This window comes from Ursus americanus, chromosome X (assembly GCF_024610735.1).
Source record: "Ursus americanus isolate L20-20 chromosome X, mUrsAme1.1.p, whole genome shotgun sequence".
NCBI classification, from domain to species: domain Eukaryota; kingdom Metazoa; phylum Chordata; class Mammalia; order Carnivora; family Ursidae; genus Ursus; species Ursus americanus.
In genome coordinates this window covers 37,292,059-37,316,975 of record NC_142164.1, presented here as the reverse complement: position 1 = coordinate 37,316,975, position 24,917 = coordinate 37,292,059, and the positions used below count along the sequence as shown (strand labels likewise).

Genomic DNA, 24,917 nt, shown 5'->3' with positions numbered 1-24,917 from the left:
TGGGGCCGGGGGTGGAGGGCGGAACTCTAGATTCCACAGAATATGGGTGCATGAAATAAAGTTCGAGGCTGGAAGGAACTGGATTTGGAAACACCAGTGATTCACCTTTATTTTAAAAATGAATACATTTTTGTAAGGCCTGGAATCCAGATCCAGCTGTGCTTATGTGTGTTGGGGGGGATGGGTAGAGAAGAGGTACAGTCCAAGTTAGATCATTTTTGTGACATTGCTCTGTAAACTCAAATGTGCTCTATGAATCTGAGATTAGCATTAATATTGGTACTGGCTCTGGGGTGTGGGCTTGGGTGTTTGTCAGAACAGCTAATACATATCTCTCAGTGGGCCTTTGCACAGAAACTGACAAAATGGTATCCTCTGGCGATTCCAAAAGCTTCTTTAATTGCCCTCATTATCTCAATATGTACCATGTCAATAGGATAGAAAAGCAGAACTTGGAGTGCCTGGGTGGCTCAGTCATTAAGCGTCCTCCTTTGGCTTAGGTCATGATCCCAGGGTCCTGGGATCGAGCCCCACATTGGGCTCCCTCCTCTGCTGGGAGCCTGCTTCTTTCTCTCTCACTCCCCCTGCTTATGTTGCCACTCTCGGTGTCTGTCTCTCTCTCTGTCAAATAAATAAATAAAATCTTTAAAAAAAAAAAAGAAAGAAAAGCAGAACTCAAGCTTTGAGAAGAAAAACCAAGAACAAGTGTAGCTTACTGTGAAATTACCCACCTCATGTCAGGAATTGAAGAAACATGTAAGCATCTCCTAGTACTGCCTCACAGTACAAAAAAGTGGGTGACAACACTCTAAACTGTAAAGCTGGGTAATAATGCAAAGGATCGTTGTCATCATGACTAGTGAGATTGGCTGTCACCCAGCGACTTAACTGTAATATGCTTCCAGGCAGTTCTATGAGCTCCTTTCCCATCCAGGTGTGAGAAAATGCCACAGAAATGCAGTCTCCTGATGACTGTAAAACCAGGCAGCTAAATTTAATAAGACATTTGTCAAGAAGAGAGAAGATAATGACCAATTTTTGGTAGATAGTTGCCTGCTGAAACAAAGCCTGTATTGAACTATTTTGGAGTGGGAAGATGCATTGCTATGACAACAAATTACTTATATTTGATTTAGAAGAAGGAGAGCAGCGCAGTTTAATGTTTCAGAAAGCTCGTGAGAACAATTGTTGGCAGTGGGTATATGTTAAAATATAAAATGTTAAGTATGATCCGTTAAATAATTGAGCACCTCGATGCGTTTCCTATCTCCTCTCTCCTGAGCCAATAACACACAATATAAATAGATTTTTTTAAAAACTGCTAGCGGATTTACATGTGAATTGTTCTGTTTTCAAAGGTGCCACAAATGAAATTCACAGCCTTAATCTGCTGCAATCCCCAAAATGTCATGTATATAAAATTAAAAATAAAACGACAACAAACACCACATCCCGAGACCTATTTCCTTTGGTTTGATTCCATCCAGACCTGAAATTGCAGTAGTTTGGAGTTTTTCATTCTGCAGATGATTAATCATTGAGTGTGTTTATTTGAAAGGAAACTACTCTTAAGACCATTTCCATGCTTTCACTGTATTCATGCCTGAGAGAATGAGTAAACAATCGTACGAAAGGGTTATTTGCAGTGCATCCAGGGAAGTGGGACAGGGGCAGTGGTCAAGGCAGAGAGAACCCGCAGAAAGTCTGAGTGTAGAGACTTCCTGTTAGCTCCTATTCCTTGGAGGCAGGTTTTAGGGTCTTGACCAAGTTCTAAGGAAGGGTAAATCCTAGGGACTCCTTGAGGGCTCTTGAGAGGGAAGCTTCGGACACTTCCTATTCTTTTCTTTTTGTGCCTTTCTCCATTCCTCCTTCCTCTTTACCCAATGTCATGTCTGTCTTCCCGTGTCCTCCTAGAACAGGAAAGAAAAGTAAGAGAAGGGAGAAAGCTTGGAAAATGGAGGACTGGCTTCAAGAAGACAGGACTACCACCCTAAATTTTCAAACGGTCTCTCCAGGCAAAAGTCACAAATTTGCATATGGCCTCCCCATTTCTTTGGAGGGAACAATAGGATTGGTCATTAACCAATCAAAGGGAGGGGGCCTTTTTATAGGGCTTAGTAAGAGGAGGAAGTTTGAAAACAATAACAAGCCAAATCTTAAGTTAACCTTCCCGTTTAAATGAGGAGTGGCCCAGAATCGCAGCTGTTGATGAATCACAGACTCTGCCTGGCATGCTGTTTAAATTCCATCCTTTTAAAAGATTTGATGTTGTGTGTTTTTTTTTTTTTTACTGGTGGGCATCATGTCAGATCATGTTCTACCCTCCTCAGAAACTTCTAGTGCTCCCAGTTACAAGATAAAATGTGACGTTGTTCGTCTGCTCCTTGTGGCCCTTCACGGTGAGGAAATAGGCCTTTTAGAAAAAAGATTGCAAAAGTAACACATATTCATTGTGGAAAATTTGGAAAGTAGAACAGTTGGCAACTTTTTTCTGTAAAGGGCCAGATAGTAAATATTTTTGTGTCTGTCACAACTACTCAACTCTGCCTTTGTAGCACAAAATCAGCCACGGACCATGGCGATATGGAAATGAATGTGTGTATTTGTGTTCCAATAAAGCTTTATAGACAAATCAGTCAAATTTGGTTTGTGGGGCATAGTTTGCCGAACCCTGGTACAGGGAACAAAAGTGACTCGTAATCTTGCTACCAAAATGTAAACATTTTTGCTTATTTTTCTCCTTTTATTCATATTGTTGTACATGGTTGTGACTATGTGTTCTATATTACCAATTTTGTGCCCAGATTTTTTTTTCACTTAACATTTCTATAACATTTTCCATGTCATTTAAAACTTGTGAGAAGCATAATTCTTTTTTAAAAAGATTTTATTTATTTATTTGAGAGAGAGAGGGAGAGGGAGAGGAAGTGGAGGGAGGGGCAGAGGGCCAAGCAGACTCCCTGCTGAGCGAGGAGCCCAACTCCGGGCTCTGTCCCAGCACCCTGAGATTATGACCTGAGCCAAAATCAGATGCCCAACTGACTGAGCCACCCAGGAGTCCCAAACTTGTCAGAAGCATAATTAGTGGCTATATAACAGTCCATCCCACAACTAGGTCATAATTTACCTAATCATTACCTATTATTTTCTCAATTATAAATGACATTGCAAAAAACTGCTTTGTGGATAAATCCTTGTATTTCACATGATTTTGTCCACCATTTTCCTTGAAGTGGAACGATCAGGTCAGGGGTCTGAATGCTTTTAAGGAGCTTAATACTGGCTTTTCAAAAAGGTAGTGCCCATTTATACTCCCAGCAGAAGTGCAGAAGACAGTCTGTTCCACCTCATCCTTGCCAACAGATACTCTCAATAAAGCAAAATCTTGTTTTCAAAATGGCATCTAAGTTAATATGTAATTCTTTGATTATTAGGGTGGTTGGAAAAAATTGCACGCCATGGTTGATTAAGCTGCTGTATTTCTTTGGTTTGCTTGTCTGTAAACGCACCTTGGGCCCTAACTTGCTCCCCATTTTGCTAATGCAGTTTTCCCCCTTTCATTCCCTGAGCTCCTGTATCGAAATTGTACTCATCATTTAGGGCCCGATCCAGATCTGAATCCATCCTCCTGTCCATGCAGTCCTCTCCCATTCTTCTTACTCATTTGATCTCTTTGCTCCCCATAGTACCTCTTAGGACCTTTATACAACTACCTGCCTCCTGCGGTTTTCTGTATATAGGCTTTCTCGCCAGAGCAGAGACTGGGCCGTGTTATTTGTATTGGTTCCCAGAACCTAGCAGAGAGCTTAGTATCCAGGGGCCTGACTAATCTGCTAGCACTTTGCTGAGAGGTTCCTGAGGTCTGCTGCATGTGACTTTTTGGAACAAAATTAAAAGAGTGATGTTGCAATCACCTGCAATGTTTACAGAACTAGTTGGGATCACTGATAAGTATGCTTTTCTTGTTACTTCAGATGGGCTGTATCCCTAAGTCCTGTGCCCTCCTTTTTGTGATATGTGGGTCCTCAAGTTTTCCCAAGTGATGATACACAACAATTTTATTTTTTTTAAAGGTTTTGTTTATTTATTTGACAGAAAGCATGAGCCTGCACAAGCAGGGGCAGTGGCAGGCAGAGGGAGAGGGAAAAGCAGGCTCCCTGTGGAGCAGGGAGCCCTATGCCCGGCTCGATCGCAGGACCCTGGGCTCATGACCTGAACCGAAGGCAGACACTGAACTGCCTGAGCCACCCAGGTGCCCCTGATACACAACAATTTTAGCACACATCAGGCTATTCCTCTCTTGCATATATAGTATATAGTACTGTATCGTGCTGTTAAAAGTGTCTGTGATGATGGAAATGTTTCATGTCTACGTTTTCCAACATGGTAGCCACTAGCCACATGTAATGACTGTGCACTTGATATGTGCTTACTGTAACCGAAGGACTGCTTTTTTTCATTTTATTTGATTTTAAATACTTGAAATAGCCACATGTAGTAATGGCTACCGTATTGGACAGTGCAGGATCGTATAGAATATTTAAAGGTACCATCTCTTTTATGACTAGGAGCTGGGTCTTTGTAGTCATCTGCAGTAAGGTTGACTTCTTGGCTGCCTGGAAGTCTGAAGAGGCATCCCAGATCCTGGTGGAACCTTGGAGAGAGGGGAAGCTGTGAGTTTGGTTCACAGTGGCCACTGCCTCCAGTGGGAGGGAGATAGTGCCAGATTGGGAGGTTTGGAGGCAGAGCGTGACAAGCTGGAATGCCAGGAGCAGACATTTGGACTTGATACCGTCGGTAATAGGGAGTCATTAAAAATTCATGAGAAGGGGAGTGACAGATGAGGGTGATGTTGCAAGGTCACCTCCGCCAGGGGCGTGCAGGCTGCTGGGAGAGAGGATGTGAGTTATCGGCCCCTCCTTTATTGGATAGGGCTGGGCAGTAGTGATTCACCAACTCCATCAAACTCAGCCACATCAGAAAACACAAGTGATTTATTTTCGCATTAGCGTCCAGTTACTGTGTGCCTTCCTGTGGCTCAGACATACCAGCATTGAGCGCCGCGGGCTTGTCGTTGGGAGGTGGGAGAGAATGGCCGGCTGTCTGAGGGGAGGCAGGGGGGGTCACTGCTGCTTCACCAGGGGCAGAATTGCCCTCTGTGGCCCTGGTGCCTTGAAAGGCTCTCCGATCTCTCAGAAACAATCTGGGAGCCCAGCCTTTCAGTCCTCACTTGTCTGCTTTCTTGAAGGGCCCGTGGTAAATTTCTGTTTTTCGTTTTCACTTAACATTGACCAGGTAGTTACATTTCTTCGTTGTGTCTGTTCCTTACTTGTACGTTGTTTATATTTCTGTAACCCTGGTATGACTTTTTAGGACAGGGGGCTTAAAAATTAGCTGTCACTGTTCTACAGATCTGCCCCTGGACTCATTTTTTAAGAAAAAGAAAGACGTTATTGAAGGGACCATCCCTCCCCTCACCTTCTCCACCATGCCAAGCGAGTGCAGCTGTGCCCATTGTCTGCCCTGCCCGGATGCCCAACCTCCAGGTCCAGCTTGGCTCAGGGAGACAGCCCAGCTCAGAAGCAGCCCCCTTTATGGGAAAACATGTTCTGCTTAAGTCCTACCTAGAGAGAAGTCTTCAGAAAGCACTGACTGGGGCAAGGCCTTGACTGTCCCATCTCCGTGTGTCAGCGGGGCTCTGCACTTGAGAACGAAGTGCCCCCTCCACTTCACTCATATGGACGGGCCCAGTTGCTGAGAGAGCAGGTGGCCCCGTGTGGGCCTCCCCCTCACCTCCCGCTCTTGAGACACAGCCAGAGGGAGTGAGTAGCACTTCACTGTCTTGGCGGTGAAGCAGCTTCCTCGGGGCTGTGTTACCCCATGCGAGGAAAGCCAACACTTCCGGACTTGAGTTGCCATTGGGGGAAAGGGGGAGATTTCAAAGAAAAAAGCGATCTTGAGCTGCACACTTCAGATTTCTGCAAAAATAAACGACCCCTTATGGTTTCTTTCCCAATCTCGGAGGTGGTATAGTTGAAGTGTCAAAAGAGTGTGGATTCTTGCAGCATGTACTTACTGAGTGTGTACTGTTTGCTAGTCCTTCTGTTAGACACTGTAGTGGATTAAAGTTTGGACTCTGCCAGTTGTTATCTCTTGGAGCTTGGGTGAGTTTCTTGACTTTTTTGAACTTCAGTTTATCTATCTGTAAAATGGGAGTAAGGACACTTCTCTTGAATGGTTGTTGTAAGAATTAGAGAGGGTCTATAGAGTACAGTTCCTGGGACCTAGTAAGGACTCGGGAAGAGGTTGTTATGATAAAGGCAGCCCATTTATGTTTGTGATGACTTCAAGGTCAAGCCCATTGACTCAGTGTCGTTTTTCTCTCATTCCTCAGGATGCTTGCTTTTACCTTTCTAGAGCTACATGTCCTCAGAGTGGGAAGCATTGGGTGTGATGGATTTAATAAGAAAGATTTTCTTGATAGAAGGAGGGTCCTTAGGTACTGGATGACTGAAGAAAACTCTAGAGCCGCCTTTGCTCAGGAGACCTAAGGTAGTTCCCACCTGTCTGAGAGGTTTCCGCCCTGAGGGCCTGGGTGGGGTGTGGTTGAGGGCAGTGCCTCCTTCAGGCTTTTTTAAGAGTCACCTCCAGGGAAAATGGTCTCTACTTTGTGCAGTTGATGGGGTGGTGGGTGGGGGATATTGCTTTTGAGTTGGGGAGTCCTGGTTGCCCCACCTTGGGATGCTCTGTTGGCCTGGCTTTAGAGAAGGCTTTCCAGTTGATCTCTTAATCTTCAGAAATGACACTGGAAATCGGTTACACCATCGTCTCCCTTAGGACACTAACTAGCCTTAACTTAGCAGAGTCATGTTCTTGGGAGTCTGTGGGTCTAGATTTTGATTTTCTGTATTACCGGGGCCAGAATTTCTTTTGTAATAATGAGAAGAAATGTACTCTTGAAAGATTGCTTGCGGTACCCATCTGTATGTTAAAATCCTACTTTTAAGTGCAGAGGGGCAGCTTTGCAAACGTAAGGAATTCCATGGAGAGCCTCTTAGGGAAAAAAAAATCCTTTGGTAACGTGAATTGTAGCCTTTGGATTTCTTGGTTGTTAAATCTTGATTTTAATGTGTCAGGTTTGCTTCAAGCAAGTCTGTCTGATTTTTAGGCTACAACTTCCTTTTCGTGAAACAAGTGGGTATGTTCCTTTTATAAAATACTCACGGGGCTGGAGCCAATGTCATGGTTTCACTTGATCTAGGTCCCTGGAGACTAAGACCTTAGAGCCTTGGCAGCAAGTCAGTTCAGTTAGAAGGAGGGTTCCCGGCAGCTTTTCCCTGCCTTTATTTTAAGGAGTTGTATGTAGTCACTTTTCATGATGACAGAATACAGAGTGATATGATTAAAAAAAAAAGAAGAACTGAATGACCTCTTTGCTTACTTCCTTCTACTGGTCTTTGCCTTCCCTTGTTTAGCTGAATTTCCTTCCCCCTCTGTTCACCCACCATCTGAGGTTACCTGCTGCTTGGGCTCAGGTGCTAAGGCCCTGTGGCTTCTGAGGCTCAGAGGACAAACCTGAAAATTGACACTTGGGTCCTGACTTTTATTTGGATTTAGGGAGATGCCACTGCTGGATATCCTCTTTTGTTCTTGGATCCATATTGTGAATTTTGCCTCTGACTCTTTGGATAAAACACCTCTGGGAACAACAGATCAAATGGGAAATCTCTCCATAAAACAAATCCATTTAACAGTATGACCTTGTAAATAAGTAACAAACTCGAACAAAGCACATTCCCTCATCCCTTCTAGCCGTACAGCCAGAACTTGGAAGTAGACTATTTCTTTGCATTTCTTAGGTTTGATTTTGCCTGAAGCGAATTCTCAGATCAGACACATCCCTGTTTGTACAGAAGTTTCAACAATTTTTGTTGCAAACTGATCTGATAAGCCAGTTTGGTTGTCCACAGTTTCTCGATTCTATTTTGGTGGGTATATTTGATCTCCAGTAGTTAAGAGGTAGGTGAGAGCTATAGGTTTCTTCTCCACAACGAGTGAAAGCAATTCAGATCTAATTCTGCCACCCAAGCATTAACAGTCAGGCAGAAAACAGCCATACAGCCTGATCTGTATGCCCAGAGACATTCTGTCTCTTCTTACTTCCAACCACTGTCTTGGATGAAAGGTTCCCTGGAGGTAGGCGTGACAGTATTCTAGTAGTAGGATTCAGCTTACCTTCCCATTAAAGGGCGCATTCAGATTGTCAGAGCATGAGATTTGTTGCATCTCCTGAGCCTGAGGTGTCATTCCGAAGGGGTGAAGGGCATTGGGCCAAGCAGAGTCTTCTCTGCAATTCATGCAAGGGTGGGAGTTACCTGAATGATATTTCTAACTGGTCTACCTATCTCGAACACCAAGACATTCCTCAATGAAATATAATTTCTAATATCTGTTGTTGGAATCAGCAAGCCATCTGAAGGATTTCGGAGCTGAAGCATTTGAGTGTGGCATTTCTTCCATTAAAAAAATTAAGGCATATTTTACATTCTTTTTAGGATGCAGTTCTGTGAGTTTTGGCAAAGGCATACACCATAATCAAGATTGAGAATTGTTTCCATCACCCCCCCACCCCCCAAATTCCCCATTCCTTGCTTATGGGCTTTTAAAAATAAACAGCTTTCTTGAGATATAATTTATCTACCATACAATTCACCCATTTACAATATACAATTCAATGTTTTTTGGAGTAGTATTCATTTTTAAAAATGGTGGTGAAATGTATCTATGGCATAAAATGTGCCATTTGAACCGTTCACAAGTGCTTCCTTCGGTGGCACCAATTATATTCACAGTATTCTGCAACCATCACCACTGTCTATTTCCAAAACTTTTTCATCACCCCAAACAGAAACTCTGTACCCATTAAGCAATGACTCCCCATTGCTTCCTCCCACTGGCCCTGTTCTACTTTTTGTCTCTAAGACTATATTTAACTAGGTGCCCATAGAAGTGGAACCATACAGCATTTGTACTTCTGTGTCTGGTTTATTTCACTTCACGTAATGATTTCAAGGCTTATGCATGTGGCGTATATCAGTACTTCTTTCCCTTTTAAGGCTAAATGATACTCTATGAATATACCATGTTTGGTTTTTCCACTCATCCATCCATGGGCGCTTGGCTTGTTTTGCTTTGGCTATTGTGAATACTGCTCTGGAATGAACACTGGCTTACAAGTGTCTTGTTGGAGTCCCGGTTTTCAATTTTGGGGGGGTGTCTACCTAGGAGTGGAATTGTCGGGTCATATGGCAGTTCTGTGTTTAGCTTCTTGACGAGCTGCAAGATAGTTTCACAACACCTGAGCCATTCGATACTTCTACCAGTGATGTACAAGGATTCCAAGTTCTTCACATCCTCTCCAGCACTTATTTTCCATTTTTGAAATTCTTGCCACCCTGATAGATGTGAAGTGGTATCTCATTGTGGTTTAGTTTTGCATTTCTGTAATGACTAATGATGTTGAGCACCCTTTTCTGTGCTCATTGGCCATTTGTGTCTTCTTTGGAGAAATGTCTGTGTGTCTCTCGCCCATTTTTTAGAAATGGCATTGTCTTTTTATTGTTGAGTTCACGATTGTGGGCTTTGATTAGAGATTTCAGTTGTTAACTAATCACCCCTGGAGTGTGTATTAGATGTTAACTACAGTGTTCTGGTAAATGTTACAAAGCACTGATTGAGAGCATTTGCCATTTTCCATGGTCTGTTTCAAGTTACCAATCTGTCGTTATTAAAGTAACGAAGGAGGGGCGCCTGGGTGGCTCAGTGGGTGAAGTGTTTGCCTTCTGCTCAGGTCATGGATTTCAGGGTCCTCAGATCGAGCCCCATGTTGGGCTCTCTGCTCAGCAGGGAGCCTGCTTCTCCCTCACCATCTGCCACTCCCCCTGCTTATGGGCCCACACGTGCGCGCTCTCTCTGTCAAATAAATAAATCTTTAAAAAAAATTAAGTAACAAAGGAATGGGAAGAGATGCACATTATCAGCTCTTGCTAGCAAGTGCTATTGGGCGTCCAGTATGCCCCTGAATGTTAACCAACTACCCTACAGTGTAGAATGAAACTTACACACACACACACACACACACACACACACACACACACCACAGTGTCTGTGTTGAACATATCTTAAATGAATTTGCAGACATTACAACTAAAAATAAATGAGAATTATTTTCAATTACAATACTTGAGCGCCCTCATTGAAAGTAAGAATAGCTCCCATTTGTTGAGCATGTCATATGCTAGTTGTGTTCCAAGTGTTTAATACATGTGTCACTGCCTTCTGTCCCACGCATGGGCTTTACTCACTGAGTGCCGACTACCATAAACAGAATGAATGACTTTCCTCTAACCCCAGAGACACTCCTTTGTTACTTTGTACCCTCCACCCTTCCTAAAACAATCTATTCAAATTGGAAGTTAAACCTAAAGCTGTGGTGGTACCACCTGTCGATGAACTGTGGGAGTTCAAAAATATTCTGGATCGCAAAAGACAAACAAACAAACAAAAAATTCCCCCAGACGGCACATGTTTTATAAGGAAAATGTAAGCAAGTCAGAAATGGCCAAAAATAGAAAGTGAAAATCCTCCATAACCCCACCCACCAGAAATAATCGTTAACAGCTAGTATTTATGATGTCAGATCTTTTTCTTTACATCTTTATTGTTTTACAAAAACGGGATGATGCTTTACCAGTGGAAACTTCCTTCACCTGATGGCATAGTCAGACACCGGTGCATATGGCCCTACCTCGTTCCTTTTACCAGCTATGTAATCTCCGTCATGTGACATAAGCGTAAAGGATTGGGAAGGGCTGTTTTGAAGAAGGGGTGATAGGTAGCACATGGCACAAAAAGGTTGATAACCACTGTTGGGTACCCCAAACAGCATCATTCTATTTGTCCCCCCCTCCTCCAGAGCTACCATAACTTACCTGGAATCATAAGATGAAAATCAGTGTTAAGAGTTACAGGAAATCTCTTAAGCCCCATAGGGTTAGTTGTGAGGTAAGAGTACACATCAAATTCTTTCACACGTCTTCAGGGCTTTGCAGCTCTGGTCTTGTCTTTTCTTTTTTTAAATTTTAATTCCAGTGTCGCTAACATACGGTGTTAGATTAGTTTCAGGTGTGCAATATAGTGATTCTACCACAGCTCTGGTCTTTCAAAACCCTGTTTCGAATCTGTTGAACTCCAGGGACGTCTGGGTGGCTTAGTCAGTGAAGCATCTGCCTTCAGCTCAGGTCATGATCCCAGGGTCCTGGGATGGAGCCTCCGCATCGGGCTCCCTGTTCGGCGGGGAGTCTGCTTCTCCCTCTCCCTCTCCCCCCTCCCCCCCGCGTGTGTTCTCTTTCTCCCTCAAATAAATGAATAAAATCTTTAAAAAAAATCTCTTCAACTCCAGTAGGCTCTGGTCTGAGTTCGAGAAACAGTGTCTTCAAGGCAGCACAGCCTTTTAATTCCTCTTCGTCTGAAGAACCTGTTGGTTCCCAGTGTTCTCAGTGGTTGTCAGTGTTTCTTTGTTTTCTCCTGTGTCCAGGCACCTGTCACTAGCAAAGCTCCTACTGACTTTATCCGGCGAGGCATTTGTTATTGTTGCAGCTGGGGATTGATAGGAAAAAAGAAGGTTATCTAGGGGAAGGGTAGAAGTAGTAGAAGTGTCTGAGAGCCATTATTAGGTGGTTGTCAAAATAACATGCTTTACTCTCCGGCATGTCCCCACTCTGGGGAATGAAATAATCCAAGAATGATAAGCTCCCAATTGCCATCTGTCAGTTTGTCATGCTGCCTGCCTCATTCTGGTTAACACTGAACGCTGACCTCACATGGCACTCGGAGAAACTGAGAGGAAGATAAGATGGTCTTGGGGCATAAAGCAAACTGACTGAAGGCCTGCCCAGAGATGGGCCAGAGGCCAGTGGTATCGGTTGATCAACATTTGTCTATCTCGTGCTCTCATCCCCTTTCTTGTTTACCTCAGAGAGTTGGCAGCGTGGTGTTTCCTCCTGGAATGCAGCACATTCACCTTCTTTGACCAGCTTGGAGAAGTTAGTTTAGTAGGGGTAGGGAGGGAGTTCAGAAGAGGTTTGGGTTGGGGTCAGATGCTATCATTTTTCCTAACTAAGAAGGTAAGAATGTGGGTGTCTGAAGCTCATGAATGGACGTGCCATGAAATTACATGCTAAGCGTCAGGCTTGTACGTATATATTTTACTGTGCCTTCTGGCCCATATTCCCTTCGAAGGCACACTGCTCTGTGCCAGCTGTGCTGGGAGGCAGCAGCCATAGATCTGTGCCAGGGAACCTGCCTCCCTGGCCTGGGTTGATTGGACTAAGAGTTGGCCACCTGTCCCCAAAACAGCCCATCCATCACCTGGCAAGCAACATGGGTTTGGCAAGATGCACTGGGCCTGTCCTGTTCCTCTCCTGGGAAGTTAGAATCGGGAAGCTGAGTGACTAAACAAGACCGTTCACAGCAGGGACAAGAGCCAAAAGATGACGGGGAGGGGAGCATTGGGGCGGGCCATGTCCACGCTGGAGTTAGGAGGAGACAGAAACCGTGAGTAAACAGAAGAAGTTAGTAAGAGATGCCCTGAGAGACAGAGCAGCTGTTCCCCACAACCACCTTGAACCCAGAACCAGCTTCCAGCTCTCCTGAGGCCAAGCTTTATCCTGCAGTAGGATTCTCAGGGGATACCTGTTTCTGTTTTGTTTTTTTTTTTTAATAATAATTTTTTATTATGTTATGTTAGTCACCATACAGTACATCCCAAGTTTTTGATGTAGTGTTCCATGATTCATTACTTGCGTATAACACCCAGTGCACCATGCAATACGTGCCCTCCTTAATACCCATCACTGGCCTATCCCAATTCCCCACCCCCCAAAGCTCTCAGTTTGTTTCCCAGAGTCCATAGTCTCTCATGCTTCATTCCCCCTTTTGTTTACCGCCCTTCCTTCTCCTACCGATCTTCCTAGTTCTTATGTTCCATAAATGAGTGAAACCATATGATAATTGTCTTTCTCTGCTTGACTTATTTCGCTTAGCATAATCTCCCCCAGTCCCGTCCGTGTTGCTGCAAATGTTGTGAAATCGTTCTTTTTGATGGCTGAGTAATATTCCATTGTATATATGGACCACATCTTCTTAATCCAGTCATCTGTTGAAGGGCATCTCGGCTCCTTCCACAATTTGGCTATTGTGGACAATGCTGCTATGAACATTGGGGTGCACATGGCCCTTCTCTTTACCCCAAAGATACAGACGTAGTGAAGAGAAGGGCCATATGCACCCCAATGTTTCTGTTTTTTCATCATAAACCTCCCTTTTCTTGAGCAAGCTTGAGTAGGACTCTGTTTTCTTGCAATAAAAATGGCCAGACCAACCCTTGTTGTCTTTTGTGGCTTTGATAATAGTGGAGAAAAAAAGATAACTAGGGTTGGTAAGGATGCAGAGAAACCAGGATCCTCGTACATGCTTGGCGGCAAGGCAAAATGGTGCAGTCGCTGTGGAAAACAGCATGGAGGTGTCTCCAAAAATTAGAAATAGACCTGTCATATGATCCAGCAATCCCACTGCTGGCGATTTTTCTAAAAGAATTGAAATCGAGATCTCAGATATTAGCCCACTAGTGTTCATTGCAGCACTGTTCACAATAGGCAAGATGTAGGAAACAACCTAAATGTCCGTTGATGGATGAATGGATAAAGAAAAAGTCCCCAAGTACAATGGAATATTATTCAGCCTTCAAAAAGGAGGAAATCTTGTCATGTGCTAGGACATGGATGAGCCTTGAGAATCATATGCTAATTGAAACAAGCCAGTCACAGAAGGACAAATACTGGGTGAGTCCACTTACAGGAGGTGTTTGAAGAGTTGAACTCATTGAATTGAAGTGTAGTATGGTGGCTACTAGGTGTTATGGAGGGCTGGGAAATTGCTAATCAATGGGCATAAAGTTTCGGTTATGCAAGATGAACAAATTCTAGAGATCTGCTGTACAACATAGTGCCTATAGTTAACGATAGTGTGTTGCGCACTTTGTTAAGAGGGTAGATCTTACATTAAATGTTCTTACCGCGATAAAATAAAATAAACCGTCAAGCCAGGTCTAGGCCTCGACCCTTACAACTGTCGAATTCATGGGTGAATTGACAACAGTTGGTTAACATTTAGGGTTAACGTTAAGTGCCAAAGCATATTCTAGGTATTATGGGGAGCAGTGGAAAAACACAGATACCTCATTATTTCTCTCAAGCTCAGCGCTGACGTATGAGCTTTAAATCTGTGTTCCTGGCAAATGGTGAGAATGGAAAGAGGCAGGGATCCTGACTGTCCATTTATCACCTCACAGCTCTCAACCAACAGGGGGCCTTCTTTATCCTATTTAACCTCTCAGTGGAATATTTGCCTTTGATTTATTCCTCTTTCCAGTCAACTCTTGATTATTCATGTAACAGAGGAAATCATTAATGTGAATAATAGAAGACTGCCCCACCTTGGCCTCTGTTCCCTGCCACAGCGGCGCTGAGTTCCAGAAATGGAAACCAGCTAGCAGGAGAGGTAAGGAGGCTCAGCAAAGCTGGGGCAGGGCCAAGCGAATTAACATTGTTTCTTCTCCCACTTCTATACCTTCCTTCTAAATGGTCCCTCTTGAGTTCCTTTTCTGGTGCCTGTAGGAGATTGCCGGAAAGGCGATGCCATCTGTTTGATTGAAGTAAAAATATGGGATTTTTAAAGACTGAAATGTAGTTGGGGGCAAGTCGACAGGGATGCTGGCTTTTCCTCTCCCATCTATTTCAGCCTCTGTTGGCGTTCCGCGTCAGAGCCAGCCAGCTTTCTGACTGGCTCCCATTGTTCTCAGTTCAGGATTTGGGACTCAGCTAGCTAAGATATCTGCAGTGGGGTTTCTCGAAGTTTGGTCCTTGAGCCACTTACATCCAAGTGTGTGTGTGTGTGTGTGTGTGTGTGTGTGTGTGTGTGGCGTGGGGGGTGCTTATTAAAAAATGATGATTCCTGGACCTCCCCTCAGACCTATTGAGGCCAGATCTGGGGGAGAGGATTTGGCCTGGGAATTTGAGTTGTAACCCACCCCTCTCCAGGTGATTTTTTAGGCACACCCAACTTTGCGAATGACCACGCTGTAAAATGACCTGCAGGGATTTGGGAAATTGCCAACACTTCTGGGAAATTGCCAAAACTTCTGTTTCCCTCACTGCTAGTAGACCAAATGAGGGGATGGGGGAAGTGGGACATGGCAGGTGTCACAGGGTGTTTTGCTGAATACGCATAGATAGGGATTCTCCATTGAAAGGAACATCAAGAAGAACGGGGGTGCTACCATCATGCAAAATTCTGTGGTACTTAACCCTCAGATATTTGTCGAATTACTGTCTCGAGGATTGAGAGCTGGGTAAGCACGGACGCAGGACAATTTGTGTGTATGCTACAGGCTTGGTTTGCACGTTTCCTTCTAAAGAGACCACCCTCTTCTCTGTTTCTGCATTGTCTCTATTTAGAGTAAGGACAGCTAGTCATCACCAACATATTTGGGGTTTTGTGGTAATTTAAATATATAAGTAGGAACTGCATGATGGCATTCAGTGATTGTACCTAAATATAACCCTCCTAATCAAAATGAGGATATTGTGTTTATTTTAAGACCGTGGTTAGAGTGTTCACTCTTTTTTTTTTTTCTTCCAAACACTGGCTCTGTGGAATAAAGCAAGGTCCTAGATTTCATTGCTTTCCAGGCATTCCCAAACAACTGTTGAATGGGTTTTGTTCCAAAAGTTTCTTTGGAAATCTGTTTTGAATTCAGATTGCATTTTCCCATGGACACAGTATACTTGGGGGTCAGGTTCCCAGACCAGCTGGCAAAAAGTCTATTTAACGTGAAGTAGAATGGAAGAACAGTCCCCCAGCCCCTAACGAGGGCTCCTGACAGTGTTGTTGTTTTTTTTTTTTTAATGGGAAAAAGCACCAGGGTTTCAGGCCTGTGATGCTAGACACACATCCTAGTTTCAGCCTATGAGCAGAATCGTAGGGATTTAGGGTGGCAGGAAACAGTTCAGACTCTGCTACCTGGCTTCCTAGGCCTTGTATGATCTGGCTTCTGTTCACCTCTACAATATCCATCCTTCCTTCCATCCTTCCTTCCTTCCTTCCTTCCTTCCTTCCTTCCTTCCTTCCTTCCTCCTTTCCTTCCTTCCTTCCTCCCTCCCTCCCTCCCTCCCTCCCTCCCTCCCTCCCTCCTTTCCTTCCTTCCTATAGTATCCATCCTTCCTTCCTCCCATACTCTCACCCTCCCTCCACCGCCCTCTTTTCTTTCTTTTCTTTTCTTCTTTTCTTTTTTACAGTATCCATCCTTCCTCCCTCCATCCCTCCTTCTCTCTCCCTTCCTTTCTCTTGCCCTCTTTCTTCTTTTCCCTTTCTTCCTTCCTCCCTTTCTCTTCCTTTTTTCTTTCTTTCTTCCTTTTCTTCTCTAATCTTTTTTCTTTCTTTCTTTCTTTCTTTCTTTCTTTCTTTCTTTCTTTCTTTCTTTCTCTTTCTCTCTCTCTCTTTCTTTCCTTTTTTAAGTAAGCTCTGTGCCCATTGTGGGGCTTGAACTCATGACCCCAACATCAAGAGTTGCATACTCTGCAGACTGAGCCAGGCAGGCATCCCTACAGCATCATTTCTTACCATGTTCCCCTGGCACTGTATATGATCCAGGCAAAAGGAGCTCCTTCGAATTGCCTAAACTTGTCTTTGTAACCTCTGGGCCATTGAAGCTTTTACCCTGGCTTTTCCCACTGCCTGGAACCTCCTCCCCTTGCTTGCTGCCCGATTGATGGCTCTGTTACAGGCTCTCAGAACTCTGATCACAGTTTTTATTTTAGAGTATGATTTGTGTGTTTTATGTCATTTCTCTTCCTGCCAGCCTGAATACTCCATGAAAGCAACAGCCGTGTCTGTGAATTGCTGTGGTAACCCCAGCACTTAGCCTAGTATCTCGCAGGTTCTTAATAACTATATGGCAAGTGAATGTATCATTTAGTCTGGGGGTTCTCAATCTTTTTGTGGCTGCTGCGCATATAATGGATGGTCTTCATGTACTCAACAGACTGGGCTAAGGGCCACGTCAGCCAGAAGGCAGTATTTAGGTTATGCAGAATTCCCACCTGCTGTCTCCATAACTGCCCTTTGCTCTGCGACGGAAGAGAGCATTAGAGGAATGCAAGCGAGAAAGTGAACCATCAGAGGGAGACCATGCAGGGAAATATATGTGCAAGTCATTTGCAAACTTCAGTGTTTTAACTATTATTCATAACAGATCACTTGCCCCACCTCTCTCACCTGACGAGACATCCCAGTGGCTGCCGAGTGACGCTGAGGAAAGCCCCAGTCTAGTCCAACCCTCTCACAGATGTGGGCTCTGAGATTTAGAAAGGGCAAGTCTTTGGCCCGCTCTAGTTAGCAGCCGTTCTGGGCTTATGGCCTGGGGTTCTAACTCGCAGGCCATATTGCACTTTCTTCTAGAAGTGGACATTCTCGAAGTAAAGTCTGCTGGCTCTGAAACAACTTGTCTGTGGATATTGGAGGCAGTCTCGAATCACCTGACCCGGGTCACTGCTGGGGCTGGGTTGGGGAGAAGTAGGATAGTGAAGTAATTCGGAAAGTACATTCTGTACTTTAGGTTGGGCTCATTAATGCTGGGCCTGGAGGAGAGCTAAGGGAATACAGCTTACCCAAGGCATTGCTTATGGAGTTGAGATGTTACAGATGGCTTTTCATTGTTCTAGAATTCCACATCTGTAGAGAGTGAAGAACGTGACTGAATGCTCAGTGGGTATTTCTTGATTATGCGATCGGCTGAAATCACTCTGCTGATGTGATGGTAATACCATTTACAGTTATATATATATATGTATATATATATATATACACATACATACCACTGAGCATTTAATTGGTAAGCGCGAGGGTTGCTAAATGTTGTTTTATGTAGTCCCGTAGAGCTAGGAGGAGCCTTCAGGTCATTTGGTTTGGGGCCCTGCTTCAGCTTTTAAAAATTATATAGTGCCTTAAATACCTGTTGCTAAATGTTATTTGCACTTCTTGTTAGGACTCCTGTGGATTTCTTCTGCTCAGAATAGAAGCTACTGTAGGACTTAATGAAAGGACACAGCCTAATGGGTCACAGAGGTAAAGTTCAAAAGCATTTAGGAGAAAGGCCCATCTGTAGGTCCCTGGAGAGGAAAGGAAAGCAGTGCTTTTCCAGGTGTAGGCCTGTGACTCTGAGTTGGATTCTCGCAGAAGGTATGTGGCTAGATGGCGTAGCTCGTTTCTCTACCTGCCTACCAGTAGGACACACTTTGAGAGTCCCCCCATCAGGCTCGTGCTTCCTCCCCGTGGTGAAGGAAACTGCTGGCACATGGTTAATTAAAAAAAAAAAATCAGCCCAGAAGCCAGAAAGCTCAAAGGCTCCTGAGAGCCAAGCGTCCTTCCATGGGGCCACCCCAGATCCTCCAGAGACGGGTGGGTCCATATCCGAAGGAATAATAAAGGAAAGCACCATTTGTAGAGTCCCTTTAAGAAAAGGTAACATCTGGCTTTGTATTCTTTCCAGCCACCAATATTTTGCCTGAGGACCCTTCCTTCACATCACTCTGAATAAACTCTCATCTGTCCTTCTGGACCAAGGGAAACAATGTGCCTAGGAGGACTACTCCTGAAGTCCTGCGTTTCCTTCCCCCTTGTGTCTCCAAAACCATGAGATTCTGGGCCATTTGCCTCTGCCTCAGTTCCTCCTCATAACACGTGTCCCAAAGCAGTTTGGTTCTAGGTCCAATGCACAGCTTCCTGGAGTGCACTGAATGTGGAAAGCGCTGTCATTTGAGGCAGTTTTCAGAAAAGAGCCCCTTCTGGTAAAGAAAAGCCCTTTTTCCTCTTTCTCTTTGCTTTCTTTTCTCCCCCCCCCCCCTTAGGCCTCATCACATTTTGTCCAATTCCAGCTCATCGCAAGCTGAATTTTCTTTTTGATGTCTGCTTTCCAGAATAGCCCCTGCCTGAAAAGGAGAACAAAAGGCCAACTCTGTGCCTTTCAATTTGCAGTGGCCGCAACCCTTTTATCCATCTCCGTGCTTCCCTGCTTGGGAACAAAACCTGAGCTCCAGGGTCAGAGTGCAGCCTGAGGAAGAGCGCTTTTTTTTTTTTTTTTTTTTTTTTAACCAACTTGAGCACATGTGAATTTCATGTTTCATTGTCGTCCTGCTCTGCGATCGGGTTAGGGCCGGTAGGGAAGGGAGGGAGGGATTGGAGGGGAAAAAATGGTTTGTAACCTCTGCCAAAGCAGAGGTTCCCGTCCGGCTCCCCCTGCCTTCTCCCAGAAGTCCGATTCAGAAGAAAGCATGTGTTTTTTTTTTAAGGGTGTAGTTTGCTAATTCAGGGTTGCTTTCCAGCTTGAGGGCCTCTGTTCAAGTTACCCAGTTCGGATGGGCGGAACAGGAGTCTGAGGTCTCCGGCACTTGGGTGCTCGCTCAGACACCATGCTTTTGTTAACCTTTAGCTTCCCCTGTTACTCAGTGTCTGCCTTCAGCCTGTCTCCTTCTCCTTCCGCGTCCTTTGGTTTCAAATCACAGAAGACCTATGTCTTTGTGCTCCGGCTTGTCGTCTTGGTTACAGACTTCTTCGGCCTGCCTTTTTTGTTTTGTTTTCTTTGGGGGGGGGGGAATATACTGCTCAAAGGAGATTTTTAAAAATAGTGAGTAAGGACTCCTCTGTCTTCAGGGATGCGGGACTGTTCAGCAGTAGGGAGAACTGTGGTTTGCAAATGGGGTTGTACATTGAAAATCACCTGCGACGGTCCCCGGCCCCTGGCCTGACCAGGTGAGTCAGGGTCTTGAGGAGAGAGCCCCAGGAATTGGTATTTTTATTTTCAGTGAACTGCCCAGGTGAGCCCAAGGCGCCTTCAGCACATAGAACCATTGAGTTTTTACAGCAAAGCCAAATACCTGGATTCTGGGCTGTTGAAATAGGATCAACTTTTCTGTACTTTAGTGTTTTCTTGCTTAGAAGATGGGACCAGGCCTGGAGGAGATAATGCTAAGTGAAATAAGTCAAGCAGAGAAAGACAACTATCATATGATTTCTCTCATCTATGGAACATAAGAACTAGGATGATTGGTAGGGGAAGAAAGGGATAAAGAAAGGGGGGGTAATCAGAAGGGGGAATGAAGCATGAGAGACTATGGACTCTGAGAAACAAACTGAGGGCTTCAGAGGGGAGGGCGGTGGGGGAATGGGATAGACTGGTGATGGGTAGTAAGGAGGGCACATATTGCATGGTGCACTGGGTGTTATACGCAACTAATGAATCATCGAACTTTACATCAGAAACCAGGGATGTACTGTATGGTGACTAACATAATATAATAAAAAAACATTAAAAAAGAAGAAGAAGAAGAAGATGGGACCAGGAAAGCTTGAGGAGTTACAAGCCCACTGTGAGGGCCCTGTCATTACTGTCACAGACAAAAGAGTGACACCTTCCCTTCAAAAAAAAAATCCAATTATCTAGCTGGCTTGGTGTCTGGGCTGTTAACAGTGGCTTGAGGCTGTCTCAGGGATTAAAATAAATCTTTCCAGTTGCTTGAAGAAGGAGCTTATCTGTGGGGAGAAACAGCAGTCTCACTCCCCCAGTGCAGTTTGGACAGAGCTTTCTGGGTTTTTGAACCCACCCCAACTTCTAGCTGCCTCCCTTTTCATACCCCAAGTGGTTAGCAGAGCTAGGCACCATATCTTTGTTTTTTGCAAAATTGCCTCTTTATCGTACGATTCTATCATAAAAGCAACACACGCTCCCACTCCAAGCCTGCGACATTACAAGAATAGGACACATGACAAATAAAAACCCCTGAGAAGTCTATCTCCCAGAGATTAACCACTGTAAGCATGTGTTCCCCACAGGTTTCATGTTCAATTAGTTGTTATTTTAAAAAACTCAGGCAATTTGAAAGGAACAGAATAGAATGTAGGATTCCTTCCAACCTCCGACTCCCCCACTCTTTCTTCTCCCTGGAAACAAACCACCGTTACCAGTTGCTTAGAAATCTTGAGAGGCATAAACAAGGCTTGAGTATTTTAGAGTGACCAAGTCTATCCCTACCACAGGGACATCGATGTGCTCGTTTCATTTATTCATTCAGCAAGTATTTGTTGAGCATCTCGTATGTTCCAGGCGCTCTGTTCGCTTCTGGGTCTACAGTAAAGACCAGCACACAGCCCCCGCCCTCCAAGAGCTGACAGTCTGGCAGGGAAGGTGGACCTTAAACAACAAGAACAACAACAATAACGCAGCTGCTATAAAGTGAGAAACAGTAGCAAGTGTCGTGAAGGAAAAAGAATGGTTTGCAGACAGACCGTGAACTTCTCATAGCCAGGAACCGCATCCGGCCAGAATCCCCGGCAAGGGCAAACTGATGCAAGCATCAGGCCCCAGGTAGTTTGGCTTACGTTCCTATTTTATACCTTAGCCGCACTGCACATGGTAGGTATTTCTATTCCTATTTTTAAAGGTGACAAGAACCGGGGCCCAAGGAAGTTGGAAAAACCTTCCTTCTTTAAAATGAATGCTCCTGTTTCTCCTCCCGCCCCAAAGATCCTTGACCACAGTCGGATAGCTTCTTGGTGGCAGAGCTCTGCAAACATTTGCTGGCCCGTGTGGCTGTGACCCTGACATAGTTGGTCCCCTTCCTGCGGGGAACTGGATACCTTCCATCCCTCCCACGGGTTGGCCTAGGCTCTGTTTCCTCAGAGCTGTCTGGAAGGGTTTTAAGACAGCCAGGTCATTCGATTCTAAATATTTTTCTGGGATTGAGGTCAAGTCAGCAGCGTGATCCCCTCTTAAATGGGTCAGAGGAGGCGGACTCCCATGGCTCCTTGAAAGGTTGAGCCTCTCTGTATACACTACCCACTTTCCTTCTCTTCCAGGTAGTATTGGCTACAAACATGATCTTTGGAATCAGTCCTGGATTCAAAGCCCGGCTCCTCTACTTACTTAGTAGTTGTGTGGCCTTAGGCAAGTTACTCTCGTTATTAGTTACTAGCTCACTTTCCTCCTATGTGAACAGGGTTGGGGTGGGAAATAGTTCTTATCTCCTAGGATGGCCATGAGGAATACATGAAACAATACATGGAAGGTGCTGAATGTAGGGCCAGGCACAGGTACTGCCATTACTATAATAATAATTATTATTTCTGCTGCTGCTGTCGTTATTATTAACAATAGTAGGCGACTAATGGAGTCATGAGTGTACAGCACCAGGAAGCACCAACATTGTTCAGAAAAGGAATGATCAGTTTTGGTGGGTGATCTAGGAAGTCTCTGGAGGAGGCAGGAGAACTGGAATGAAATGTGGGAGGCTGAACTGAGTTGGAGCAGGGGTCCAAAGAAGGAACCAAGGCAGTGGCGGGCATATCCGGTCTTGACCACAGCTTACCTGTCTTTATAGCTCATGTCTCCAGCCCTTTACAAATCCCCTTTGGGAGGGGCCTGTGTTACTACTTGCAGTTTAGAGGGGGACCCTGTTGGCTGGCTGCTCTGGCTGAGCTTTAGAGGATATCTCTGCCTTGGTGGAGTTGATGTGGGTCCTGACTCTGCACCTTGGTTTGTGGGTTCAAGGCCTCATTTTTATAGCTCACCCAGGAGGTTGGTTTCACACTTCGCGACCGTACAGGAGACTTCGCAATAAACCACAAGGTGGCTGAATGGATTGATGATGGGGGCGGGACCCGTGTAGAGACACAACACTTGTGTGTCTCAGTCGGGTCATGTCCTTTCTGATAGGTTCCTGAAGCCAGATTAATCGGGGATTTGTTTGGTAACCTAAAATCAGAACCTCACAGGGGCTGAAGGGTTTCGAGAGAGACAGTGTAGGTACATCACGCCGTTGTAGTGACCAGAATATGTATCCTTTTTTCTCTCCACTGCTGGGAAAACATCATTAATGACGATTTTTCTTGTGGGTGTTTCTGTTTTCTAACTCCATGCATATACCATGTGCGTGCAATGACCATGTTCTTTTTCTGCGTTTTTTAATCTTTTTGATAAGATTTGGAGAATATCCCCTTCTCAGTAGCAATATAGATGCAGTGATTCTCTCATTGAGTGTTCTTTTTGGCGTTTTTACTAAATTGTACTGATGTTTCTAAGCAGGGCTGCCACGAATGGCTTTGCACTGCACAACCCTAGGAGAGGGTGCCATTCACATAGACTATAATTGAATGGCGCCACTAGGGTTGTGCAGTGCACAACCTACACAACTGTACTCGGCGGCCCTGGCATAATGTCAGTGCTTTTTTCATCAAGGGCAGGGTTTTTGGGAAATGTAGAGAGTAGCAGTTTGGAACGTTCTCGGGAACTTAGTAAGGGGGCTGAAGCAGTGAGCTGCCGCTGTGATTTGGAAAGGAAGAGAGAAGTGCAGTTGTGGCTTCGAGGGGGTTATCCTCTGGCAGTAGCTCCAGCCTTTGGAAAGTTCTGCATTACTGCTTGTGGTTTAGAGGTGGAAGTCCTTCCTCCTATGGGAGGACTGCTGACCTTCTTTCTTTCAGTAAATCATTTTTTGAGGGCCTACTGTATGAGAGTTGAAGAATAAGGAAGGATTTGCACAGGAGGGACCATTTGAACTGGGCTTTATGAAAGAAGCAAGAAATAAACACGTGAAAATGGGTTGTGAGAACAGAGTTCCATGGGAAACGGAAGAGCAAGAGGGAAGACAGATGGGAAACTGCATGGTGGGGTGTATGGGTAATGGCGAACAATTCTTTTGGTGCAATGGAAAGGCACATGAAGAAGAGTAGTGAGCAGTAATGCTGGTTGGGGGGGTTGTCAGATGATGATGGGGGAGGGGAGGAACGTGGATGCCACATTAAGGAGTTTGGGCTTCATTTAACAAGCATTAAGGAGCCATCCTAAATTCATTGTTGTTTTTTAAAATAGCTTATTGAGATATAATTCACTTACTGTACTGTTCACTCACTTAAAGTGTTCAGTCAGTGGTTTTTAGTATATCCACAAGTATGTGCAGCCATCATGACAACTTCGAACGTTTTCATCACCTCAAGAAGAAGCTCTGTACCATTTAGCCATCACTCGCCTACCCGTCCTTCCGCCATCCCCCTGTTCTAAGCAATGACTAATCTGCTTTCTGTCTCTATAGATTTTCCTGGTCTGGACATTTCATAGCAATGGAGTCATATAATATATGGTCTTCTCTGACTGGTTTCTTTCACTTAGTATGTGTTTAAGTTTCATCCATGTTGTGGCGTGGATCGAGACTTCACTCCTTTCAATGACCCACTAATATTCCACTGTGAGGATATACCAAATTTTGTTTATCCATTCATTCACTGAGGCGTGTTTGGGTTGTTTCCACCTTCTGGCTGTCACGAATAAGGCTGCCATGAACATCCATGTATGAGTTTTTATGTGGACATTTCTCTTGGACGTACACATGGAAATGGAATGAACATCCATGTGTGAGTTTTTATGTGGATATTTCTCTTGGACGTATACATGGAAGTGGAGTTGCTGGGTCACATGATAACTATGTTTCGCCTTTTGAGGAACTGCCAGACTATTTTCCAGCGCCGTGGTGCCATTTCACATCCCTGCCAGCAGTGTACAGGCGTACCTCAGAGGCACCGTGGGTTCCATTCCAGACCACCGCAATGAAGCAAATATCACAATAAATGGAGTTAAATGAATTTGTTGGTGTCCCCATACATATAAAAGTTATGTTTATACTGTGCCGTTGTCTGTTAAGTGTGCAGTCCCATTGTGTCTAAAAGTACAAGGTAGGTACCTTAATTAAAAAATA

General features: G+C 44.6%; 1 protein-coding gene across 13 annotated transcripts in view; it reads left to right on the top strand.

Moving 5' to 3' along the window:
- TMEM164 (transmembrane protein 164) overlaps positions 1-24,917 on the top strand; it is a 178,671-nt gene that overhangs the window by 26,500 nt on the left and 127,254 nt on the right. Inside the window, exon 1 of one of the 13 annotated variants that reach the window (XM_045805038.2) lies at positions 6,142-6,164. The exons of the other annotated variants lie outside the window; for them this stretch is intronic. The gene's annotated coding sequence lies outside the window, so the exon portion shown is untranslated. Of the gene's footprint in view, positions 1-6,141; positions 6,165-24,917 lie in introns of those variants that run through there. 13 annotated transcript variants of the gene reach the window in all.